This window comes from Aotus nancymaae, unplaced genomic scaffold, assembly GCF_030222135.1.
Source record: "Aotus nancymaae isolate 86718 unplaced genomic scaffold, 86718_ANA_hifiasm-v0.15.2.pri h1tg000021l, whole genome shotgun sequence".
In the NCBI taxonomy this organism is placed as follows: Eukaryota; Metazoa; Chordata; class Mammalia; order Primates; family Aotidae; genus Aotus; species Aotus nancymaae.
The window spans coordinates 991489-1004744 of NW_026988433.1; the positions used below are offsets into that span (position 1 = coordinate 991489).

General features: G+C 43.2%; 1 long non-coding RNA gene across 2 annotated transcripts; it reads left to right on the forward strand.

The window, feature by feature from the left end:
• Positions 1-2532: 2532 nt before the first annotated feature.
• On the forward strand, positions 2533-12942 carry LOC135276213 (uncharacterized). Of its 2 annotated transcripts, none has more exons than XR_010343751.1 (5): positions 2533-2643; positions 3555-3648; positions 5337-5395; positions 6673-6745; positions 12766-12942. It is a non-coding gene; the product is annotated as an uncharacterized LOC135276213 (long non-coding RNA). The 2 variants fall into 2 exon arrangements; XR_010343752.1 differs by having other exon boundaries at positions 6678-6745.
• Positions 12943-13256: the final 314 nt, after the last annotated feature.

Here is a 13256-nt window from a genome sequence, read left to right on the forward strand (position 1 = left end):
ACTTCTGACCTCAAGTGATCTACCCACTTTGACCTCCCAAAATGCTGGGATTACAGGCATGAACCACAGCACCCAGCCCCTTCAGGTGGGTTTTGAGGCTTCACTACGATACTAGTTTCCTGTTTCTGCTGCAACAAATTACCACACAATTAGGGCTTAAAACAACATAGACGTAGCTGGGCGTGGTGGCTCACGCCTGTAATCCAGCACTTTGGGAGGGTGAGGTGGGCGGATCACCTGAGGTCGGGAGTTCGAGACCAGCCTGACCAACATGGAGAAACTCCATCTCTACTAAAAATACAAAAATAGCTGGGCGTGGTAGTGCATGCCTGTAATCCCAGCTACTCAGGAGGCTGAGGCAGGAGAATCGCTTCAACCTGGAAGGCGGAGGTTGCAGTGAGCCGAGATCGCGCCATCGCATTCCAGCCTGGGTAAAAAGAGTGGAACTCTGTCTCAAAAAAAAAAAAAAGCAACACAGATGTATTCCCTTACAGTTCTGAAGGCCAGAATTCTAAAGTCAGTCCCACTGACTCAAGGTGGGAGCAGGGCAGGGACCTTCTGAGGCACTGCAGGAGAATGAGTTTCCTGGCCCTGGAGGCGTCCTGCACTCCTCAGCTGTGCTGCCCTTGTTGAATGACTCGAGGTTCCTGCTTCCATCACTACACTTCCCATCGCTCTCCATCACCTGCTCTGCTCTGACAAGGATTACAGGCCTGCATCACCTCGCTGGCTGCTGTAAAGTCTTATTTCCACACAGCTGAGACATGTTTTAGGAAGTTTGCTAAAAGACCCTTGGAGACATTCTCATTGTGGCCTCCTTGTTGTCTTATTTAATTTGATTGATCTTTTCTGCCCTCCTCCTTTTCAGAAATTAAAAGGATAAAAAGAGGTACTAGACTTTCAAACTTCTCTTACAGTGTCCAATTAAACTAATTATAGGAACCACCAAAAAAGGGAAAAATTTTTTCAAAAGCAGTAAAATGATACGGACTGTTGAGATGTAAAATACAGGAAATAAGTCATCATACGTTAATGTTGCTCTGAAATAGGGACGTATTATTGACAATCAACCTTTGCTCAATTTTCAGAGAAATGGAATGATCGTATCACTGATCTATGTAAACACATCGAGGAATTATCTGAAAGAAAATATGGTATGTCTAAACTGGAAAAGTCCTGTAATACTTTGTTCATGAGTGTTTACACAATGGAGTCACTGTTCATCTTGTAGTGTCTGTCTAAATATTAGAAACATTCTTTGTTTCTAGATTACCGCAATGCTAAGGAAAAGTCGTATCTCTTAAATTATCGGTTAGCATTTCTTTGAAACTTTCAGCATGGATATTGGGGATTTATTTACATATTTATTGCAAAGCCCTGGATCTTGGGGATTTAATTAATATTGTTTTTCTTTTTAACTAATTGTTTCTCTTTATCTGCTTTGTTAAATTCGGTATTAGGTCGGGCATGGTGGCTCATGCCTGTAATCCCAGCACTTTGGGAGGCCAAGGCGGGCAGATGATGAGGTCAGCTTGGCCAAGTCTCTCATCCTGTCTGAGCCTTGGTATTGTCTTTCGTGGTTGTGAGAACTGAAGATCTATCTCGAAGATTTGATAACATGCTACAGTGCTTCACATAATACCGGGTATATAAATACACAATAAATGCATCTTCCTTATGTTTTTATTTACTTATTTATTTATTTTTTGAGACAGAATCTTGCTCTGTTGCACACACTAGAGTGCAGTGGCATGAGATCTTGGCTCACTGCAACCTCTGCCTCATGGTTTCAAGCAATTCTTCTGCCTCAGCCTCCCAAGTAGCGGGGATTATAGGCGTGCACCACCATGCTCAGCTAACTTGTGTATTTTTTAGTAGAGACAGGGTTTCGCCATGTTGGCCAGAGTGGTCTTGAACTCCTGACCTCAAGTGATCCACCCGGCTTGGCCTCCCAAAGTGCTGGAATTTCAGGTGTGAGCCACTGCACCCGGCCTATGTTTTTATGATATTGTTAATTTAGTATTATTCTGAGTAAAAATCATTTGCTATTAAAGTTTTATGAATTCCCTGTTTTATAAATTGACTGACAAGTTTTATAAAGGTCAGTGCTTTTATAAGTTGAAACTGATTCAGGCTTTTGTTGTGATGGTGGTTTATTAGATTATTTTGTTTAAAGACAACAATGTTCATCTGTTGTGAAATTATAAAACGTGAAATTATAAAAACAATCTTCACATTTTATAATTTTAAAGCAATATTAATGGTAATTGCCTTAGGGAAAGTTATTTTTTTGTAATATGAAAGTATGATATTCAAGTTTAGTGTACAGCAAAGGATATTAAATCCAAGCACTAACGTGCTGTATAGTGCACTTGAAACATTAGTACAAATATCAGTGTTTAGCAGATAGACCTTAACACATAATGATAGCAAAAAAATGGAGCTGTTTTGATGGGAACTGTTGGTTATGTTTGATTTTAATACTCCCCATGCTCTTGACTTTCTTTTTTTTTTCTTTGAAACAGAGTCTTGCTCTTTCACTCAGGCTGGAGTGCAGTGGTGTGATCTCAGGTGACCGAAACTTCCACTTCTCAGGTTGAATCGATCCTCTTGCCTCAGCCTCCCTAGTAGCTTGGACTACAGGTGAGTGCCACCATGCCTGGCTAATTTTTAGTAGAGATGGGGTTTCACCGTGTTGGCCAGGTGATCCAGTCTCCTTGGCCTACCACAGTGCTGGGGTTCCAGGTGTGAGCCACCCTCACTTGGGTAGCTCTTGACTTTTTTTTTTTTGAGATGGAGTTTTGCTCTTGTTGCCCAGGCTGTAGGGCAATAGCTCAATCTCGACTCACTGCAACCTCTGCTTCCCGGGTTCAAGCTGCTATTCTGCCTCAGCCTCCAGAGTAGCTGGGATTACAGGCATATGCCACAGTTAATTTTATATCTTATTAGAGATGGGTTTTTTTCATGTTGGTCAGGCTAGTCTGGAACGGTCTACCTCAGGTGATTTGCCTGCCTCAGCTTCCCAAAATGTTGGGATTACAGGCGTGAGCCACCATGCCCAGCCCAGCTCTTGACTTTTTATAGCTGTTATATTAGTTGAATCTTGAGTAAATAAATGCTAGCTTAAAAGTTGCAGTTCAGGGAATCTTCTGTTTCCGTTATTAAAAAAATTATTTTTACAAGTCCAATAAGGTCACACTGATGTTTCTGTTTTGAAAATATTACCTCTTCCATTTAGTACTGTATGTATTAAATAATATTAGCTGGTATGTTTTTCTCGCTTTATAATGTGGTTCAGATTTCTGTAGAAAGTCTGGCTGTATCTACATTGCCTTAATGTAATGGGATCTATGTATCTTTTCTTTTCTTTTTTCTTTTTTTTTTTTGAGCTGGAGTTTTGCTCTTGTTACCCATGCTACAGTGCAATGGGGTGATCTTAGCTCACTGCAACGTCTGCCTCCTGGGTTTAGGTGATTCTCCTATCTCAGCTTCCCAAGTAGCTAAGATTATAAGCACTCACCACCAAAACTGGCTAATTTTTGTATTTTTCGTAGAGATGCGGTTTTGCCATGTTGGCCAGCCTGGTCTCCAATTCCTGACCTCAGGCGATTCACCTGCCTTGGCCTCCCAAGTGCTAGGATTACAGGGGTAAGTCACCCTGCCTGGCTGTAGTGGGATATTTCACTGCGAACTTTGATGAACAGAATATTAGCATTTTTGGTGTTATTTTTATTTTCCTCACACTGTTTTTCTTTGGACTGAATTACAATAACAGAAGTAAAGATGAAATTATAAAAGTTAAAGAGCAATGCCTGGCTCAGTGGCTCACGCCTGTAATCCCAGCACTTTGGGAGGCCAAGGTGGGTGGATCACGAGGTCAGGAGATCGAGACCATCCTGGCAAACATGGTGAAATTCCGTCTCTACTAAAAGTATAAAAATTAGCTGAGCATGGTGGCGGGCACATGTAGTCCCAGCTACTTGGGAGGCTTAGGCAGGAGAATCACTTGAACCCGGGACACGGAGGTTGCAGTGAACTGAGATTGTGCTGCTTCACTCAGCCTGGCGACAGAGCGAGACTCCATCTGAAAAATAAAAAGTTAAAGAGCAATACAGATTGTGCTTAAATGATCTCCCTTTTTCTTTTTGTCCTGATAGCTCAAACAGTAAAAGCCAATGGTCTGTTGATGATCCTATTCCCCTTTTCTCCAGTCTCATGTTGAAGATCTTTATGTAGAAGGACTTCCCAAAGGAATGTTTTTTCCTTTGTGAGACAGAGTTTTCACTCTTGTCGCCTCGGCTGGAGCGTAGTCACGTGATCTCGGCTCACTTCAACCTCTGCCTCCTGGGATCAAGCAATTCTCCTGCCTCAATCTCCATATGGGCCAGGCTGGCCTCAAAATCCTGACCTTGTGATACACCTTCCTTGGCCTTCCAAAGTGCTGGGATTACAGGCATGAGCCACTGTGCCCAGCCTATTTTATGTATTTTTCATCTTCCCCTTCTTAATTTATCTGGGTCCAACTTTGAGTCAGTCATGCCAGTGTTAGCTTTTGAAACATGAACACCGCCCACACCTGACTGGCATGCAACTTACATTTTCTTTTACAGTGTTGTGCTACTTTTGCTGAAGAAAAGAGTATCCATGTCTTGCTTTTAGGCCTGAGATTTTTAAAGCATATGTGGGAATATATGATTGTTTTTGTAGATATATAGAGGAAGATAGCCTTGAATGCAATGCAATATTAAAGGATTCCATTTAAGATTTTGTAGTATGCTTCAAAGAGCTGTGTGTTGCCAAGTTGCCACTTTACTTGTGAGGACACATGCTCCGTGAAGCAACTTAGGAGACAATTTGCAATTATTTTTTTTGTTACTCTTTAGAAACCTCAACTGAAGGTTTAGTTGTGCTCAAGCATTCAGATTGTCTTTTCTTAAGTTTTTTCTGAGAGGGAGTCTTGCTCTGTCACCTAGGCTATGTAGTGCAGTGATGTGATCTCGGCTCACTGCAACCTCCTCCTCTTAGGTGCAAGCAATTCTCCAGCTCAGCCTCCTGAGTAGCTGCGATTCCAGGTGCCTGCCGCCACACCCAGGTAAGGTTTGTATTTTTAGTGGAGATGGGGTTTTACCATGTTGGCCTGGTTGGTCTCAAACTTTTGACCTTGTGATCCGTCTGCCTCAGCTTTCCAAAGTGTTGGAATTACAGGCAGGAGTTACTGTGCCCAGCCTGCCTTTTCTTTTCAAAACCACCCTTGGTGATTAAATATTCAATATGTACTAATGGATATTACTTTGCTAAATATTGCCTAGTGAATATTAAATATTCTCACCTTTCAGACATGAACTTATGAATTCAAGAACTGGAGATTTACAGCTTGATAAACCAGCTTCAGGAGGTACGTCTTCAGTCTTAGGCCAGATGAGAAGATTATGTGCAATAATTATTTAATGATTAACATTGATTTATTTAATGGTTCCTTCCACGTGAAATAATATGTCTCTAACTATTAATTGTTTTCCAGGATAAGAGAATTCATGCTGTCAAAATTCTAATGCCCTCTAAAACAGTCAACTTATTTTCTTTGTATTAACCCATTATAAATCCCTGTAGATACTGGATTAATGGGTAGACAGCAGTAAAATAACAATCTTTGTCCTACTTCTCAGATGCAAGATTTATTTGGTGTAGCGCATCGAACAGTTTATTGTTCAAGTCTACACCAGTCAACTGAACAAGCATTCATCAAATGCTCATGATACCCAGAACATAAGAAGGTTTCCTTTTAGAGTATGCAGCCAGGCATGTCATGTCTTCATTATTAGATGTGTTTTCAAAGAAATAGAATTGATTTTCTCACTAGTTTTGGCTCTGGCGTGGTGTGGGGGCAAAACAGAATGGAATTAAACTGTTTAGATTTACTAAAATGGGAGGATTGCCAGCAAGATCATGTCCCTAGTCTCCCCATAGCAAATGTCGCCTGCTAGCTGTTCATTTATTTATTTATTGAGATGGAGTTTTGCTGGGTCGCCCATGCTGGAGTGCAGTGGCATGATCTCAGCTTGCTGTATCCTCCCACCTTCTGGGTTCAAGCAAATCTTCCTACTTCATGTTTCAAGTAGCTGGGATTACAGGCACCTGCCACCGTGGCTGCCTAATTTTTGTATTTGTAGCAGGGATGGGGTTTCACCATGTTGGCCAGGCTGGTCTTGAACTCCTGACCTCAGGTGATCTGCCTGCTTTGGCCTCCCAAAGTGCTAGGATTACAGGCGTGAGCCACTTTGCCTGGCCTGGTAGCTGTTCTTGAGCACACCGAGTTCTGCTTTTTTCCAGCTTTAATGAATGTCTGGTTCTTCCTTTTTTTGTTCAGGGTTAGCATTGTTTCAGTAATAAATACATTCTGGAATCTTAGAAATAGTTTTAGTCACAGGAAAGAGAAAATACTGCCTATTTTATAATAATAATATTTAGGCCGGGCATGGTGGCTCACGCCTGTAATCAAGCACTTCGAAGGCCAAGGTGGGTGGATCACCTGAGGTTGGGAGTTCAAGACCAGCCTGACCAACGTGGTGAAACCCCGTCTTAAAACAACAACAATAATAATAATAATATTTAACAACCCAGGTTAGTAAACCCATTACATTGAGAAAACTTGTATTTTTGTGATTTCGACAGTAAAGGAAGAATGATGTGCCAGAATCACCAAACTAAGAAAGACAGTGGATCAGCTTTTCTGCAAAACAATTGGGTAAGCCTTTTTTCCTCCTTTAAAGTATGTTACTGAGTAATGTCTTTTGTTTTGTTTTGTTTTGTTTTCTTTGTATGGAGTCTTGCTCTGTCACCCAGGCTGGAGTACAGTGGCTCTCTGCAACCTCCACCTCCCGGATTCAAGTCATTTTCTTGCCTCACTCTCCCGAGTAGCTGAGATTACAGGCGCACACCACCATGTATAGCTAATGTTTGTATTTTTTTGGTAGATGTGGATTTCACCATGTTGGCCAGGCTTGTCTTGAACTCCTCATTCTGTGATTCCCACGTTTTGGCCTCCCAAAGTGCTGGCATTACAGATGTGAGCCACCACACCTGGTGGGAATGTTTTTTATAATGTTTTATCTTAGGAAAGTAAATACAATGGGTAGGACTCAGCTCCAGTTTTGTCTTACTAGTTTTGTTTGTTTTTTTTTGGTGATGGAGTCTCAGTGTTGTTGCTCAGGCTGGAGTGCAGAGTGGCACTGTCTTGGCTCACTGCAACCTTCACCTCCCAGGTTCAAGCAATTGTCTTGCCTCAGCCTTTCAAATAGCTGGGATTGTAGGCACCTGCCACCATGCCTGGCTAATATTTGCATTTTTAGTAGAGTTGGGGTTTCATCAATTTGGCCAGGCTAGCCTAAAACTCCTGACCTGAGTCGATTCCCCCTCCTCCCAACATGTTGGGATTACAGGCATGAGCCACTACACCTGGAGTCTCATTCTGTCACCCAGGCTGGAGTGCAATGGCAGGATCTCAGTTCACTGCAACCTCTGCCTCCCAGTTTCAAGTGATTCTCCTGCCTCAGCCTCCCGACTAGCTGGGATTTTAGGCATGACCACCACACTTGGCTAATTTTGTATTTTCAGTAGAGACAGGGCTTTGCCTTGTTGGTCAGGCTGGTCTCAAACTCCTGACCTCAGGCGGTTCAGCTGCCTCAGCGTCCCAAATTGCTGGGATCACAGATCTGAGCCACCATGCTTGGCCATCCTACAGTTTTTAATATGCATTGATTATGGAAATTTTAATCCTACATAAGAGGAGAGAGTCGGGTAATGGAACCACATATGCTTTTTACTGAGTAGATTTTTCTGTACAGTCAAAGGTTTTCTGCAGGAGGATTGACACCATTGGGAAGCCTCTTTTCTTTGGGCTTTACCTGTGCCTGGGTGCCACTCTGTAGTAACAGAGAGAGCTTTGGCAGTAGCCACCACTGGGCATTTGAAGGTACAACCTCAGCCAACCTGTCTCATCTATCGTGTTCCTTAAATACTTCATCAACACTTCAAAATACTGTTTTAATTTTTTATTCAACACCTTTTGCCACCCAGAGTTGCTCTCTGCCCCATTTTTATTCTGCTTCTCAGCAGAATTCTAGGTTATTGTTCTCTGTCCCCCCATTTTTTATAAAAATGTTCAAATCTTGTGGACTCTTTCTTGGCTCCTCTCTGTCTCATTTTCAGTCTCTTGAGGCCCCTGCCCTCATCCTCTCTACACTGGAGAGTGCCAGCCGGCAGCTTCATCCTGAGCCCTCTTTCTTTCTTTCTTTTTTTTTTTTTTTGAGATAGAATCTTCCTCTTGTCACCCAGGCTGGAGTGCAGTGGCACAGTCTTGGCTCACTGCAACCTCTGCCTCCCTGGTTCAAGCGATTCTCCTGCCTCAGTCTCCTGAGTAGCTGGGATTACAGATGTCCACCACTATGCCTGGCTAATTTTTCTATTTTTTTAGTAGAGATGAGGTTTCGCCATGTTGGCCAGGCTGGTCTCGAACTCCTGACCTCGTGATCCACCTGCCTTGGCCTCCCAAAGTGCTCAGATTACAGACATGAGCCACTTTGCCCAGCCTCTTTCTCTCTTCTTCCTGTGTCTTACTTACAGATAATCCCACCCTGCCCACCTCTTGAAAATATTATATTGTCTGTGTCTTTGAGACTCTCATTCCTGGCCCTGAAGATGCTCCTCATACCAGATCTCTATATTTACCTGTCTGCTTGACCCCTCCTCAGGCTTCATGTGTCCCAGGCAAAGTCCCCATTTCCCTCTCCATGAGCTCCTCTCAGGGTCTACCAGCTGCCCAAGCCAGATGCCCAGGAGTTACCCTGAGGTATGATTGTCTCCCCGTATCCAGCCTAGCAAGGTCTGCTGACTCTGCCCAAACACAAAGCCCGGGTTCTACCCCATCCTCCTTCACTGCCCTCCAGTGCCCAGTTAGAGCCATGCCACAGAACGGCCAGGTTAGGCTCATTGGAAGCAGGAGGTGGAGCCTGTCATTCTCTGGACTGTCATCTGTAGTGGCTTCCACTGTACTTGGAGAAACCTCACAGCCCCTGATTGGATCTGCAGGGGCATGGGTGAGCTGCTCTCCGCCATTCCTCTGCTTTTCCCACATGCCCTCTGTGGATTGCTTGCTCTGTGCCAGCCACTCCGGTCATTTCTGTGCCTCTCTTCCTCTCAGGTCACAGCCTCCTGGCACTGTTGCGCTGAGGGCTGGTGTTTGTGGAATGCTGTTAGTTGAGGGCTTTCTGTGCTTCTCCTTTCTATTAGCATCACAGTTGAAATGTCACCAGGCTGGAGAGGTCTTCACTGAGCACCGTCTCACCTCAGCCTCCAGGCTCACTGATTCATCCTCCTTTCATTTTTCACGGAGCGCTGCTGGCTGACTTTTTCCTCCTGCTTCAGCACAGTGGCCCTGACAGCGCAGATCATGCCTGTCTTGTTTACTTCTCAAGCAGGTTCTCAAGTGATTCTCCTGCCTCAGCCTCCCAAGTAGCTGGGATCACAGGTGTGCACCACCACACACAGCTAATTTTATTTTTCATTTGTAGTAGAGAAGGGGGTTCCACCATGTTGGTCAGGCTGCTCTGAAGCTCCTGACCTAAGGTGATCCACCCACCTTGGCCTCCCAGAGTGCTGGGTTTACAGGTGTGAGCCACTGTGCCCGGCCAGGAATGGATGATTTGTATGCTTCCCCTTTTGAGCAAACTGTCATGGTGCTGGTGGGAGTGTAGTAGCAGTGAGGACGACCAGAGGCCACTCTCGTCACTATCTTGGTTTTGGCTGGCCGCTTTACTGCCACCCATTTGATCAGCAAGGTCTTTATGAACTGTATCTTGTGCTGGCCTCCTTCCTCACCCTGTGACTTAGAATGCCTTAACTATCTGAGAATGCAACTCAGCAGGTCTCAGCCTCATTTTACCCAGCTCCTATTTTAGTTGGAGTTGCTCTGGTTCAAATACCTCTGACGGTATTGCTGCTTGCTTTATGGTCCCCGAAAGGGGAAAGGAAATCTTAGGATTTTCTTTGCTGTGAACCACTGCAAGTATTGAGGAAATAATCACTACTTCCAACCTCATAATCCTGAAGTCATTTGGTACCTGTGAGTCAGGTGTTGGAAACTGGGCGCTGTGGGAGACGGTGCCCTGCCCCATGCATTCTGGAGCATTTAATCCGGTGGGGGAATGTGTAGTAAGTAGGAGATATTTACTATGTAAGAAGGGGTTGTGGTCTGGGAAAGAATTAAGTGGAATAAGGGGGATACTGAGGCAGAGGGTGCGATTGGGACAGCCTTGGTGATGCGTGAGGAGCACATTCTGCAGCTGGTCTCACCTCTTTCTAAACTTGCTGTGTTCACTCTCAACCCCAACAAAGGGTTCTTTTTTGTTTTATAGAAAGTTTGTCAGAATTAGGTTTATATATTTTCTGACTGAATTAACAGAATAATTTGATGTAACGTCACTCTCTAGTATGACTGAAAGCCTCTAATCTTTTACTGTTGTTTATTTATGGGCATATTTCTTTTTACAGCTATGATAATTATTTCACTTTGTGTGATTTCTCAAAAACACATGTTTCTTATGTCAAAGAGCTCCTACACTAGATCCCTTCAGATTTGATGCCAATAACATGAAGTAAGAATTTAAGACAAGTCTTTAGATGTTAGAGGAAAGCCAATCTAATAGCAAAGAAATTAATTAATTAATTTCAAGTTGACATTCAGGTTGAGTTGCGGAGGTGGGGGAGGCAGTTTGGTAAATGAGTTCGGAAGTAAGGAGAAAGGTCTGGCAATAGATAGAATTTTGGATTTTGTAGTAGTGTTTCGATAGCAGTTGTTGATAGCACCAAAATAAATTATCAGTCAGCTCCCTGACAGCTCCCTGACTTTGCTTTTTCTTTTTTTTTTTTAATTAATTAATTATTTATTTATTTATTTATTTTATTTATGTTGAGACGGAGTTTCACTCTTGTTACCCAGGCTGGAGTGCAATGGCGCGATCTCGGCTCACCGCAACCTCCGCCTCCTGGGTTCAGGCAATTCTCCTGCCTCAGCCTCCTGAGTAGCTGGGATTACAGGCACGTGCCACCATGCCCAGCTAATTTTTTTGTATTAGTAGAGACGGGGTTTCACCATGTTGACCAGGATGGTCTCGATCTCTTGACCTCGTGATCCACCCACCTCGGCCTCCCAAAGTGCTGGGATTACAGGCTTGAGCCACCGCGCCCGGCCTGACTTTTCTTTTTAAAGAAACAGGGTCGTGTTATTTTTCGGGGCTGGCTAGAACTCCTGGGCTCAAGCTGTCCTCCTGTCTCAGTCTCCTAAGTCGTATCTAGGGCTACAGCCATGTGCCACCATGCCCAGGTTTGAGCCACTCGCAGCCATCATGTTGCAAAATATTTAAATGTTACATTCAGAGGTGCATGGGAGATCTGTATATAAATAGCATCACGTAAATTGCTTGAATGTTTCTCGTTAGAGTTCTGTTTGGATGTGGCTTTAGAGCAGGGATTAGTAAATTCTTTTTTACTTTTTTTTCTTAAGGCAGATTCTCACTCTGTTGTTCGGGCTGGAGTGCAGTAGATCCCTGCAGCCTCTGCCTCCCGGGTTCAACCGATTCTCTTGCCTCAGCCTCATGAGTAGCTGGGACTACAGGTGCCGGCCACCACACCCAGTTTTTTTTTTTCCTTTTTCTAGAGACAGGGTTTCACCATGTTGGCCAGGCTGGTCTCGAACTCCTGACCCAAGTGATGCCCCCACCTTGGCTTTTCAAAGAGTTGGGATTACAGGCATGAGCCATGGTGTCTGGCCATTTTTTTTTCTCTTTTTTTACATTTTTAAATTGCAGTTTTTATACCTATTCAGAAGTAGAGAAAATAGTACAATGAACACTAAAATACCCATTCCTGGATTTCTGTGGTCATTAAGATTGTCCTACATTCTGTTCTATTTCTTCTTAGAAATAGAACATCGTTTTACCTGTTCAGTGCACATCCCCAAACAGCCACTGTCTCATCACATCTCACAAAACTAAAAATGATTTTTTTGGCGTCAGCTCATTGTTTGCTTTATATCTGGATCCAAACAATCTTCTTGTGCTAACTTGGTTATTATGCCTCTTTTAATCTAAACCAGCCTCTGCTTACTATTGTTATTTCACATTCCGTGAATTCTTTGTGGAAAGTTGTTTCTTTTAAAATAGCGTGCTTACAAGGTTGAAGGGGTAAAGAATATCGATCTTGTGGTTGCAGTGCCGATGAAAGTGTAGCCTGAATGGGCCAGTGTGCAGCAGCATGGAGGAGGGTTATTAGAGGTCACCAGCAGGGAGTAGCAAAAGGCTGCTTCCAAATAGTATTTACAGGCTGGGTGCGATGGCTCATGCCTGTAATCCCAGCACTTTGGGAGGCCGAGATGGGCGAACCACCTGAGATCAGGAGTTTGAGACCATCCTGCCCAAAATGGTGAAACCCGGTCTGTACTAAAAAATACAAAAATTAGCCAGGCATGATGGCAGGTGCCTATAATCTTAGCTACTTGGGAGGCTGAGGCAGTAGAATTGCTAGAACCTGGGAGGTGGAGGTTGCAGTGAGCTGAAATCATGCCACTGCACTCCAGCCTGGGTGACAGAGCAAGACTCCATCTCAAAAAAAAAAAAAAAAAATGCTACTTAGGTTGTATTCTTTATTTTCTATAATAATTTTCTTTCTCTCTCTTCCTAAGGGTATTAAAAAAAAAGTTTTATCTTTTAGGGTCTTTGAAGATCTCTTTTAAGACCAAAACTTTGAAGCACATTCAAATGATTTGTATGTGGAAGGACTACTGGAAAACATTCCTTTCAGAAATCCCTCGTGATATGGAATTCCAAGGCTGGAAAACATCAGTCAAGTGGGCAACTGAATTAAATTTTTATTAAAAGGTAAGATAATCTGCAGAAACAAATTAAGAAGAGATTAATTTGATGAAGATGGGCCTTTTGTTCCCGTCTCATCATGACTTCTTTATATTTACAATTAATATTTAGATTCGCTTATTGAACAAACGTTTATTTAGTATAAGCGTTAGATGTGCAAAATTGGGTCTGACAAGGACCCTGTCGTTGGGGGCTTAATACTAAGAAAAATAAAATTAGAAGTTATTGAGCATTTTTGGGGAAGAAGCAAGGATGACATATCCAGTTACTGTCTCATTAAAGATCAACGAGAAAGCAAAAGCCAAGTATTCTAAATTCCATCAGAGAAAA